A 13,565-nucleotide genomic window follows, 5' to 3' on the forward strand; every position below is an offset into this window, starting at 1 on the left:
AAAGCCGTGGAGGAAGGTTTATTTCTTCAGCTAGTGTCACTTATACGTAGCTGCCTCTTGGGAAGGGCTTCAGAGTCTCCAGAAGAGGCCAAGAGCTCACCAAGATGCTTCCCTGACATCCAGACTGACAGATAAACTCCTTTTGATAAAAACCTAATAGGACTTGATGCCTTTGCTAAGTGTTTTAGGCAGAATTGTGTCCCCCACAAAAAAGTCATATGTTGAAGTCCTAACTGCCAGCACCTCAAAATGTGACTATATTAGGAGATAGTGATACAGGAATTAAGAAGAAATTGTTTAGGCAGATATGGGGGTAAGGAAGTCCCCAGTAAGGTTTTCCTTTTAATGAAAAGCAGTCCCCAAATCATTTTTTTTTTTTCTAACAAAGAGCAGCCTATAAAATCGAGCTGCAGACATAGACAAGCAAGCTAGAAGCTTGTACAGATGAATGCCGGCATCTGTGCCCACAGGAAAAGGCTGCCTGGGACCAGGCATGTTCAACAAGGAGGCTCCATCTTCCCTCCTCTCTGTCAACCAGGTATACAGTAAGGAACGGGCAACATGGCACCTGCCAGGCAAAAACTCCATTTGCATAATAAAATTAGGGTAGGGCAGCCAGTGTCCTTATGTGTTATATAAATGTCACGCCTGGTCCAACCAATCTGTGGGTCCTATGTAAATCAGACACTGCCTCCTCAGGCCTGTCTGTAAAATCCAGTGCATTTCAGAGAGAGAGCTGTTCCCTCCCTCCCTCCCACCTTCCTTCCTTCCTTCCTTTTTTTTCTTTTGAGACAGAGTCTCACTCTATTGCCCAGGTTGGAGTGCAATGGCATGATCTCGGCTCACTGAAACCTCCGCCTCCCAGGTTCAAGTGATTCTCCTGGCTCAGCCACCTGAGTAGCTGGGATTACAGGCACGCACCACCACACCCAGCTAATTTTTGTATTTTTAGTAGATATGGGGTGCTCCATGTTGGCCAGGCTGGTCTAGAACTCCTGACCTTGTGACCTGCCCACCTCAGCCTCCCAAAGTACTGGGATTACAGGCGTGAGCTACAAAGCCTGGCCTCCTTTCTCTTTCTTTGGCCTATCAAACCTCCACTCCTAAACCGGGTTCTTGTGTATATCTGCATCCTCAATTCCCTTGTCATGAGAAAACGAACCTCAGGTATTTACCCCAGACAGCTTTGCTGATTCAGCAGAGTCTTTAAAGAGGTAATTAGTTTAAAATGAGGTCATCTGAGTGGACCCTAATCCAATAGAACCACTGTCCTTACAAGAAGAAGCCAGGACACACATGTGCATGGAGAAAAGTCAACGTGAAGACATAGGGAGAAGATGTCCATCTACAAGCCAAGAGAGAGGCTTAGGGGAAACTGACCCTATGACACCTTGATCTTGGCCTTGCAGCCTACAGAACTGGGAGGAAATATATCTCTATTTGAGCCCTCCCGTCTGTGGTGACATGTGATGGCAGCAGCCTTGCCATTGACAGAGTTGCAAGGGAGGTGGAGAGGAAGGGAAGAACATTTACATTGGTGGTTCCCTATACTGGGCGCCCTCATCTAACAAGTCTTCACTGAATCTCCATGATGAGCCAGGTCCCACCCTAACTGCCCAGTATCCAGCAGGGTCCTTTAACACAGACACTCCCCTGCCTTCCAGCTACTTAGAGTCTGTCAATCAACTCACTGAGGGGTCCATGTTAAAAACACAGGTCAGGATCCACTTTCCCTGGATCACTCACATTCTGATGAGAATAAGGTCATTAGATCCTTCCCTTTCACATGTTTAAGAAGAGGAAACTGTGTAAGTTTCTGCAATTGGTATGCAGCGGCCCTCAGGGACAGAAAAGAAAGGAAACAGGATGAGAGGGGCTGAGCATTTGCTAAATAAGCTTCACCTGCTTCACTATTTCGCCTGTGGTCTGGAGGGACAGCCAGCTTTCAGGCTTACGCTGGTTCTCTCGTGAACTTCTCTTAGGGTTGATAGTTTTTAGGTAACCAGCTATTAATGTATCATTGTAGGAAAACCTCAATGAGAAAATCTAAAAGGATTGGCATATTGAAAGAAGAGCATCAAATGAACAATACTTGCAAATAGGAAGGACAAAAGAGACAAAAGAAGACTTTGTTATTGTATTAATTATTTTGAAAACCTCCCATCTGTCATCCCATAAGAGGTTTTAGACAGAGATTCCACAAGTCAACATCTGATGGCATAGGCCTGGGTCTGGGGCACAGAACCTGGACCCTCAGCCTTAGAGCTTGTTTTCATGCCTCCCACTGTCAGAGGCATTTGAACCAGAGCAACTCCATCTTGAATAGGGGTTGGGTAAAATAAGGCTGAGACCTACTGGGCTGCATTCCCAGGCTAGTAATTCTTAGTCACAGGATGGGATAGGAGATTAGCACAAGATACAGGTCACAAAGACCTTGCTGATAAAACAGGATACAGTAAAGAAGCCGGTCAAACCCCACCAAAACCAAGATGGTGATAGATTGGACAAAGAAAATGTGGCACATATACACCATGGAACCTTAGCCTGGGTGACAGAGCAGGACTCCATCTAAAAAAAAAAAAGAAACATGAGTATTTTTGCAGCCATAAAAAAGGATGAGTTCATGCTTTTGCAGGTACATGGATGAAGCTGGAAACGATCATTTTCAGCAAACTAACCCAGGAACAGAAAACCAAATACTGCATGTTCTCACTCATAAGTGGGAACTGAACAATGAGAACACATGGACACAGGGAGGGGAACATCACATGCCAGGGCCTGTTGGGGGTGGGAGGCTAGGGGAGGGATAGCATTAGGAGAAATACCTAATGTAGATGATGGGGTGGTGGGTGCAGCAAACCACCATGGCACATGTATACCTATGTAACAAACCTGCATGTTCTGCACATGGATCTCAGAACTTAAAGCATATTAAAAAAATAAAAAAGAAGCCATAGCCAAGTAGATTCTATGGCATAATGGATAGCCATTGGACTTCTAGGCTTAAAAAAAAAAATTCATGGCTAAGCCACAGTTTCTATCAACTGTATTTTTAAAAGCAAGATCAAGTATAAATAATATCCTACCATGTTCACTGGGTTTCAGAAAGAAGCCAGTCTCATTATTTGGAAGGAAGTTAGTTCAAACTTAAACCGACAAATGATGTGTGGCATATAAATCTAATAGCCATATGGTTAGATTTCTTTAATCTGGTGAGGGAAATTTGCTGTTACTTACTACCTATGAGTGGGACACAATTTAAACCTGCTTTGGGACAGAATCTGGATTCTGAAGGATATATTATTTGTGAAGTAAGGAGGATTTATTATCTGTGAAAAGTTTTATCTGAGAACCTGATTCAAGCGTGGGGAGGGAAGGCGTTCAGGTGAGCGAGGGCGTCCTGGCTTCACATTTAAGGTCATTGACATAGCTGTGTAGATAAGGTCCACTGTTTCAATAGGGCTGCCTCTTCAAAGGAGAGTGAGAAATAAGACAGATGGACGTACTCACAGGTTTTCATAACATACTAAGCAAAAGAGAAATATCTGAGAGATATGACAGTTCCTACCTTTTCATATCTTAATCTAAAGCTGAAAAAAAGTCAGCATATTATGTTACTGGACTTGAAAATGACTAAACTTTATTTTGGTCTTTCGTGAATGCAGCTGTGAGTACGGACAACAGTCATTCCCAGCCCGGGTCTGTGAATTTCTGAAAATAGTAATTCCCCCTTGGAAACACATGCCACAAATAGGAGATTCGTGTGATTGTGAGTCACTGGGCAGAAGCAGGTACCTATTTCAGTTTCATTCAGTGATACAGATAGCAGTTGTAGAACTCACCACGTCAGAGTCAATACAGCTTGAAATCACTCATGGTGAGGATATTAACACCATGGAAATCAGAAAATGCTACAAATCTGGGGAGATAGCATCAGTGAATTTCAGAGTTAAAAAGACCCTGGGAGGAGCAATTCGTGCACCTTTGTCACTTCTCGAAGAGGAAGGGAAGACCCAGAGAGATGGAGTTACTAAAACCAAACATGGGAGAGCTGGTTCTAGAACTCAGGCCCTTTCAATTTCCATTCATTTTCATTTCTACCTGACAACATTCCTCAATTCAAGCGCAAGAGCTCTTTCAGTTGAATTACCTCAATTCGATCTACATGCATGAGATATTTTTAGTCAAAAATTTAATAATCTAATTTCTAATGTGTTTATCATGAAATTATAAATATCATAATAAGAATGTCGTGTTTTGCTTTTCCCACAAAACTTGAGTAGCAGTTTGAGAAGTGAAAATAAACTTTGGCTATAAGATTTGAACCTAGTTCAACTAAACTTCAAATTAACAATTTCAAGGAGCTCAAAGTTTAATTAAAATGCGTTATTCCCTCTGGAGAAAGCCTCTTTTCATGTGTGGGTTCTGTTACTTGTTTGGTTGTGCTACACACACACACACACACACACACACACACACACATTCATTAAAAAGATAATGGGTTATTTTATTTCATCGAGTGTAATTGTCTGAAATGGCTGCATGAGATAATCATATATTAGGGGCCTGGATGAGACAATGATAGTCTTGGCCTTCTGCCCATGTTTTCCTCCAGTTTTTATTGCCTGTAGTATTTCTGCTCCTCAACAAAATCTGCACCTCCCCTCCTCCACCTTCTAATGCGGGCTTCGCGTTTACCAGATGGTGTTGTTTTACAATCACGTTTCACGGGATTAGGGTAGATCATTGGATTTCAGGATTCCTGACTATCACAGCTGTTTCTCGTCTAAAATGCTCTCAATTAATGTATGCAAGATACTCCTCTGGTCAATCCTACTTTCCCAATGAACCGCAAAACAGAGACCTGAACACATCTACATTTTGAATCAGAAAGTGAATTTTGATGCTAGAAATAAAAATGCTTATGACTCTAGGTATTCTATGTGTGCCAGTGACATCTTTGTTGTAAAAAGCTTAAAAATGTACTGGGTGGTTAATGTTAGAAAAATTATTCTACATGTTATTTCTGCAATCAAATCTGTATATTCTCTAACAAAATCCTCCCCGCCCCCATCTGTCCATGATACCATCCTTTTCTTGGATACACTGAATTCAACTCTGAGTCATCTTTACACTCACCTCTTCCTGACCTCCTGCCACCTCCTCTCCCATCACTGCTAGTTCTTACAAGCTTTGTCTATTTTCCATTTACACTGTTGTGTTAGTTCCCTCGCTTCAGTTTCCCCTGTCAACACCATACTTCAGGCTGAATTTAGAGGAATTTAAATACCTTTAAATGGCTAAAGCTCAGAGAGGGAGTAGCATGTTTCCTCTCCGGTACCCAGTAAGGCACAATAGTGAAAAATGAAAGAGGCCGGCCATGGTGGCTCCCACCTGTAATCCCAGCACTCTGGGAGGCTGAGGTGGGTGGATCACTTGAGATCAGGAGTTTGAGACCAGCCTGAGCAACATGGTGAAATCCTGTCTCTACTAAAACTACATAAATTACCTGGGCATGGTCGTACATGCGTGTAATCTCACTTACTTGGGAGGCTGAGGCAGGAGAATCCCTTGAACCGGGGAGGCAGAGGTTGCAGTGATCTGAGATTGTGATACTGCACTCCAGCCTGGGCAATAGAGTGAGACTCTGTCGAAAGAAAGAAAGAAAGAGAAAGAAAGAAAAAAGAAAAAGACAGAAAGAGAGAAAGAGGAAGAAAAGAAATTCCTGGTAGAAATAAATCCCTGATACTTCATCTCCCACTTAGAAGTAGGTGGAGGTGGGCGAGTGATTAATTACATCGTGGTAGAGCAGCAGCATCAGGCTCCCATTCAGTGAAGCATTTAGCGAAGGTCCGGCAATGAAAATTGTATGCCTGGTTCTCAACTCAGCAGCATCTCCGTAAGTAACTCTGTTCTAACTCTCATATTCCTATTTGCCTGGGGCAGAAGCAGCAACTGAAAAGCTTTAAGTTAAATTTGGAACCATGGAAGTTGATAAGCAAAAGAAAAGAATATGGACTTGTGTGCCTGGCAAAAAGAACGCCTCCAGAATATAGGAGGTGTTCAAAAGTTGATTGAAAAGCTGACATTTATTAAACTATGGTCTGCATAATCTCATTTTAAGTTTAGTATACAAATAATCTCATTTCATCTTTATACCAGTATGTGCTTATATGAGTTTTCAGAGAGGGGAACGGAAGTTCAGAGAGGTTAGGAGATTTTCTCACTCTCATACCACTCGGAAGCAGTGGGATCCGATTTTAAACCAAGCCTGTCCCTCTCCAGCATCCTAGAATGCATTTTTTTCAGAATCATGTGGCCCCACATGACTGTGAGGTGAAGTAGCTTATATTTTCTTCAAAATCAGCAAATTGATTTCCTTTCCTGTTCTGAGCCATTTGGCAGCATTCTGTAAAAATCCTCTCCCAACCCAGAAAGTGTATGGACACACAACCCAGTGAAGTAGGTATCATGAGCCCCATCATACCAGATAAAGAAATAAAAGCTGAAAGTAAGTGATTGCTATGCTAAGTAAGTAAATGTTATGCTAATCAGTATTCAATGGGAATCTGAACTCAGGGAGTCTGATTTTCCTTCCCCTGTTCTCACAGACTCTTTCCTTCCTCTGTTCTCACAGACTTTTCATTAACTTTTTTTTTATTTTTGAGACAGAGTCTCACTCCTGCAGCCCAGCTGGAGTGCAGTGGTGCGATTTCAGCTCACTTCCTAGGCTCAGGTGATTCTCCCACCTCAGCCTCCCATGTAGCTGAGGCTGCAGGCACACTCCACCATGCCTGGCCAAGTTTTTGTATTTTTAGGAGAGTAAGATTTTCGCCACTTGCCCAGGCTGGTCTCAAACTCCTGGGCTCAAGTGATCCACCTGCCCCGACCTCCCAAAGTGTTGGGATTACAGGCATGAGCCACCAACCGTCCTCATCTATTAACTTTAATGTAGTTTTTAAAATCGGTTTGATGTTTTCCAAAAAGAAGTGAGGTGTTACCCAATCTTACCCTATAAACTCTCCTGCTGTGTACATACATATGTACTACATATAAAAAATACACACACACATAGATGTGTGAATATATGTATCTGTGCATTAGAGGGATTCAGAAATAATATTCTACAATATGCACTATTTACCTTCTATGCAGTGGCTGGCATGCTTTGGACTCTTAATTATTAGTAATAATTAGTACAATTGCAAAAACATTCACAACGTAATAGACTCTATGACTGCACTTTGCTAGCATTCTTTCCTCCAAAGACAGGAAAACATCTGTAACATGCAGAACAGATCGTGTGACAATGAATAAATATAAACCAAACCACCGTTTACATGTCTGTGCTTTTGGTTTTTGAGGTGCTGTGTGAATTTATCTTGAGTTAGTCTGGAAGATGAAACAGCTATAATGCACACAAAGTACACACAAAACATCACAATCAGCCCTACTCTTTCTGTCTGTGAAAGGCAGCCAGGTTGTGTTAAGAATATGTAAAGTGTTCGCTGCTATCTGTGAATGGGGCAATGCGTACGCCCTGCCGTTATTAAAGGTAGATTTCATGATAGGCTGCTTAGAAAAGGGTTTACAGCAGACAGTGAAAACCAGGAGACGCCAACACTGCCCAGGCTTTTAGATAGAGCTGCTAAGTATTTGGGCACCTGAAATGAGGAGAAAGTGTTCATCTCAAGAATGGGAAGACCAACCCCATCATAACCCCATCAGAAACCATGGCTGTTGGTAAGCGTGGCTTCTCATGGATGCTCCATTCCCTAATCACGCTGAGTAGTCTGAGTTATTTCCATTTAGCATTTTGAATATTTGTCTTTGCACTTGTTTACTCTCAAATTCTGCAGGTAACCAGGTAGATAAAGTGACAGTTTGGAATTTTGTTTCTGATCCATTTTAAATGGAGAATTTGAAACAAGGCAGCCGAAAGCCTGTATGTCTGTGAGTGAATTTTAAAAGGATCCCAGGCACGGTGGTTCATGCCTGTAATCCCAACACCTTGGGAGGCTGAGGTTGGAGGATCACTTGAGGCTAGGAGTTTGAGACCAGCCTGGGCAACATACTGAGACCCTATCTCTAAAAAAAAATTAGCCAGGTGTGGTGGCAGGCTCCTGTGGTCCCAGCTACTAGAGAGGCTGAGGCAGTTGGATCCCTGGAGCCGAGGAGGTCAAGGCTGCAGTGAGCTATGATTTGTGCCACTGCACTCCAGCTTGGATGACAGAGAAAGATCCTGTCTTTAAAACAAAACAAAACAAAAAGTTGCCCCTGCCCCTTCCTGAGTGGGGTGTGCCCAAGCATCACCACGGCAGTAACCACACGGAGGCAACATTAGAGAAAAGAGCTGCTGGTGGCTTTGGCAATGTGACTGCTGTAGATCTGGATGCAGAGCCACCGAGATTCTAGGGAGGTGTTGCTCAAAGTGGGGTGCTGGGGAAAGGCCAGATCCCTCAGCCCCATCCCAGAGCCAGTCACCAAGTATCTGAGGGAGTGCTGTGCATTTGGCCTCTGTTAATAGGCCTCACAGATAACGTGCATGCACGCTGAGTCTCAGCCCCCGCGGTGTGAAGTCCAGCAGGGAGGGCTGAACCTTCAGTGAGGAATCTGGCCCCACTCACTCAACCTCGGCATCAGGATCCCAGTTGATGAACACGCCCAGGCGAGCTGTCTGCACAGTCAGCCGGCAACACTCCTCTGGAGGACTCCTTCCCAAAGTGCTGCACACCATAATCACCAGGGTCACTTAAACACGTCACTATAGTCTGCGCTCCAGCCTGGAGAGCCTAATTTACTTGGTTTGGTTTGGAGAGTGACCTGAGCATTTGGAGGTTTTTATTTTTATTTTTGGATGGAGTCTCACTTTGTCACCAGGCAGGAGTGCAGTGGCACAATCTCGGCTCACTGCAACCTCCGCCTCCGGGGGTCAAGCGATTCCCCTGCCTCAGCTTCCCGAATAGCTTAAACTAAAGGCACGTGCCACCATGCCCAGCTAATTTTTGTATTTTTAGTAGAGACAGCATTTCACCATCTTGGCCAGGATGGTCTCGATTTCTTGACCTCGTGATCCGCCCGCCTCGGCCTCCCAAAGTGCTGAGATTACAGGCAAGAGCCACTGCACCTGGCCGCATTTGGAGTTGTAAAAGTGTTCCAGGTGATTTTAATGTGCAGCCAAGGTTGCGAACTCCTGTTTATAAAGGCTGATGAGATAGATTTCAGATGGAGGAAGCCAATTTGTTGAATAGATTGTGACACTAGGAAGGCACAGGAATCTGTGTTGCATCAAACCCCCTATCAACGCCAGCGGAGATGGCAGAATATTCAAGAGGCTGAAAAACAGAGTGAGCAAGTGAGACATGAAATTTCACTGAGGGCCCCGGTCCGGGGGAGACAGTCCAGAGGTAGAGGGCTGGGCAGGAGAACTGCAACCACCTGCAAAAAGCGTGCGGTTTGTAAAGCATCTTTGCTTAGTCTCCTGCTGACAACCTCCACCAGGCCACCTTCATTTAACCCAAACACAAAGGGCCTCAGTCCCCTCTCTGGCCCGCATTCCACAGGACAGGCCCAGGTTTCAGGTCTTCCTCACAGACAAGGAATGGACTCTGGGCTGGCCACTCCCAGATTCCCTAGCTCGGATTTCCCAACCGCATTCAGGTGTGCCTGCCACCCAGGGTCATTCTTGGGGTATGCCGAGGTTATTGCTCTCAGGTGCATTTACTTCACAGCGTGAAAGTCGAAATGCTTTTGATTCGAAAAAGCAGGACCCCAGCGTGAAAGAAAATTCTCTTTTTACGTTCTAAAAAGCACTGGTTTGGAAAATCACAAAATAAGTCATGGGGGCCTAGAACATACTGTTTATCAAGTGAACTATAGGGTTTAGAAAGCATGCCACCCCATTACCTTTAGGGGAAAGAGGGCTTTTGGTACTTCCCAGACAACACAGCGTAAGACTGCTGCTCAGTCAGTGGCTGGAGCAATGAGATGCCTGGGTGGAAACTGGCAACAGCTAAGGAAAATCTAGGTGGATCAGCCTGAGGGCAATCACAGAAACCTGAATACGCAATCTGTGAGCGTCTGAGTCCTAACAGTGGCTCAGAAGCATTTGCTGAGAGGGGACTGAGAGAGGCTAAAAGAGGATGATGAGGGCCCAGGACACAGGAAATGTTTGAGCAGAGGTCACTACACAGACAATGGAACAAGCCACAGAAGCGTGAGCAAAGCATCAAAGACCACAAGGGACTGAGCTACTCTTTAGTCTGAAGCCGACGGTAGCAGGTGATGGATATGAGTCTGTTAGCGCTTCCCGATCTCTGGACAACAGGTATACTGCTTTCTACTCCATTCCTTGGGAGGGTGGCTACACAGGGTGGAAAAAAAGAGTTTTTTTTGGGGGGGGGGATGGAGTCTTGCTCTGTTGCCCAGGCTGAAGTGTGGTGGCACGATCTCGGCTCACTGCAACCTCTACCTCCTGGGTTCAGGCGGTTCTCCTGCCTCAGCCTCCTGAGTAGCTGGGACTACTGGTGCGTACCACCACGCCTGGCTAAAGGGGTTTGAATCTGAATAAATATTTACCTAAATAAGATTAAGTCTAAACCTAGAAGTGATTGCAAGATCGACATTTTCTGCCATGGTGGAAATGGAGGCTTTGAAAGCTAAGTGGAATTCATTCCTAGAAAAATGAAGTTACATGTCTGATTCCTGAACTATGTCTGCAGCCTTCAATAAACTAGTTAAGAAAATCTAGTCACCTGCCTATTAGGCAGTTTCTTTGTAAGTCCTGGGATTTTGCTATCAAGTTAAAAAGGCTTCTTTGAATTGCTTTTTTTTTTTTGCTAGAGGATGAGGATCAGGGAAAAATATTATAGAATCACGAATCACAAGACATCCATATTCCTACCTTAGAGGCAGAATTGGGGCTAAAACCCAGGTCTACTAACATGCATGGATGAACTCGGAAAGCCTTAAGACTCTCCTGAGGGATAAAAATTCAACCAAGCAGCACTGACGGGCCCACTAGTAAAGAACATTTATTTCAGAGACAGACACACTGCACTGACATCTCTGATTACTATAATTTGCATCAGACTCAGCAGATAAAGTTGTTGACTAGCAAATGGCCTCAAGTGAACATTGCTGATCGATACGAAAAAAAGACATAATTAAGAGGTAATTGGTTGGATGTGGTGGCTCACACCTGTAATCCCAGTACTTTGGGAGGTTAAGGTGGGCAGATCACAAGGTCAAGAGACTGAGATCATCCTGGCCAACATGGTGAAAGCCCGTCTCTACTAAAACTGCAAAAATTAGCTGCGCCTGGTAGCATGTGCCTCTAGTCCTAGCTACTTGGGAGGCTGAGGCAGGAGAATTGTTTGAACCCAGGAGGCAGAGGTTGCAGTGAGCCGAGATTGTGCCACTATACTCTGTCTAAAAAAAATATAAAAAGTCCAGCGCGGTGGCTCACTACTGTAATCCTAGCACTTTGGGAGGCTAAGGTGGCTGGATCACGAGGTCAGGAGTCTGAAACCAGCCTGGCCAATATGGTGAAACCCTGTCTCTACTAAAAATATAGAAATTAGCTTGCCATGGTGGCCTGTGCCTGTAGTCCCAGCTGCTTGGGAAGCTGAGGCAGAAGAATCACTTGAACTCGGGAAATGACAGAGCAAGACTCTGTCTCAAAAAAAAAAAAAAAAAAATAGGTAATCAATTATTAACAGTGCACAGCCTTCCGTTTCTTTTCCTTTTCCTGCTGCTTTTAATTTTTTCTTCCTAAAGGGAACATTCCTAGGGAGAAAAGTTGATTCATGCCACTCTCCTTCCTGGCTCTGGTTTGGGATATGTTTAGCCTTCAAAGGAAGTTGATGGGCTGACCACGTGATGGATACATCCTCTATTTCCTTTGCCTCATTGAAGGCACAGCCTTTCTGTCAAGTTTCATGGTACTGAGGGTAGGAAGGAAACCTATGACTACCATAATAAATAGCAATGATTTTCTAATTGTTTACCTAAAATGCAACCCAGGAACTGAATTTCATTAATCACCCTGACATTTTGGGGTGGGAACGACTAAGGGACCTAGATTCTTCAATTATTTTAAATTTGGATATATTATGTATGCACACCTCCCCGCAGTAACAACTAACCACCATTGATTAGCATAGCATAACCTAAGAAAATAAATTTAACTAGATGTTCTCGAAATCGCCACAGGTAGAAAGCATTAGCGTATGATATAATACCAAAGCCACTTGGAGCCTGCTATGACATCTCCATTAGTGTCATGAAAGGTTTATGGTAAATTTATAAGAATACCTTGCAGTATCCCTTTTTGTCTCACCCCAGGGGAGGCAAAGCCAAAGACCCGAAATTAATGATGTTTATTTATGCAGTGAGCTTATTGCACTACTGCCCCAAACCAAAAAGTAGCTCCACACATGGAAAATTCCCAGTTAGGGGAGGGGCTGGTGGAAAGAGACAGGGTTTTCATAAATAGTTGAAGCTGTCATTTAACTATGAATGATTTCTAAGTACTTACTGAAACCATCTTAAAATAACAGAAGTGAAAACCATGAAACCAAGAAGTCTGATGTTCCCGGCTTAAAACTCTGAATAGTGAAATCATCTTTTAAGACAAATCCATGTCTTCATACAGCATGTGCAAACCATAAATTATCTGTGCTTTGTGGCTCTCCATGTGCCTTCAGTATGAATCAGGTAAATCAAGAACAGTTTATGGGCCAGGTGCAGTGACTCATGCCTGTAATCCCAGCACTTTGGAAGGCCGAGGTAGGTGGATCAGAAGGTCAGGAGATCGAGACCATCCTGATCAATATGGCGAAACTCCGTCTCTTCTAAAATACAAAAAACTAACCAGGCATGGTGGCACGCACCTGTAGTCCCAGCTACTCAGGAGGTTGAGGCGGGAAAATCGCTTGAATCTGGGAGGTGGAGGTTGCAGTGAGCTGAGATCACACCACTGCATTCCACGTGGTAACAGAGTAAGACTGTCTCAAAAAAAAAAATAGTTTATAATTCCTATAATGAACCAGTTCTTTTTTCTCCACTTTAAAATGTATGTTTGGAAAACCACAAAATATGGCTGGAAGATATATATATAATATATGTACATATATAAATATATATGTTACATATAACATATATTTAATATATGATTTTGTAATACATAAATATGTATATTTTTTGAGACAGTCTCACTCTGTTGCTCAGGCTCAAGTGAAGTGGTGCTATCTTGGCTCACTGCAGCCTCCACCTCCCAGGTTCAAGAGATTCTCGTGCCTTAGCCTGCCAAGTAACTGGGACTACAGGTGCGCACCACCATGCCCAGCTAATTTTTGTATTATTAGTATAGATGGGGTTTTACCATGTTGGCCAGGCTGATCTCGAACTCCTGACCTCAAGTGATCCACCCATCTCGGCCTCCCAAATACTGAGATTACAGGCATGAGCCGCTGTGACAGGTCAAGCTGGAAGATGGTTGTGCTTTAAAAATATAAGCTTTGTGACAGAAATGCTGAGGTTCATACTATAATACGAGCTATGAG

At 43.7% G+C, this 13,565-nt stretch overlaps 1 protein-coding gene across 1 annotated transcript in view; it reads right to left on the minus strand.

Annotated features, from left to right (window-relative positions):
- ITGA8 (integrin subunit alpha 8) overlaps positions 1-13,565 on the minus strand; it is a 194,117-nt gene that overhangs the window by 100,761 nt on the left and 79,791 nt on the right. The gene's annotated exons all lie outside the window — the stretch shown is intronic.

The sequence above is a fragment of the Callithrix jacchus genome, chromosome 7 (genome assembly GCF_049354715.1).
Source record: "Callithrix jacchus isolate 240 chromosome 7, calJac240_pri, whole genome shotgun sequence".
In the NCBI taxonomy this organism is placed as follows: Eukaryota; Metazoa; Chordata; class Mammalia; order Primates; family Cebidae; genus Callithrix; species Callithrix jacchus.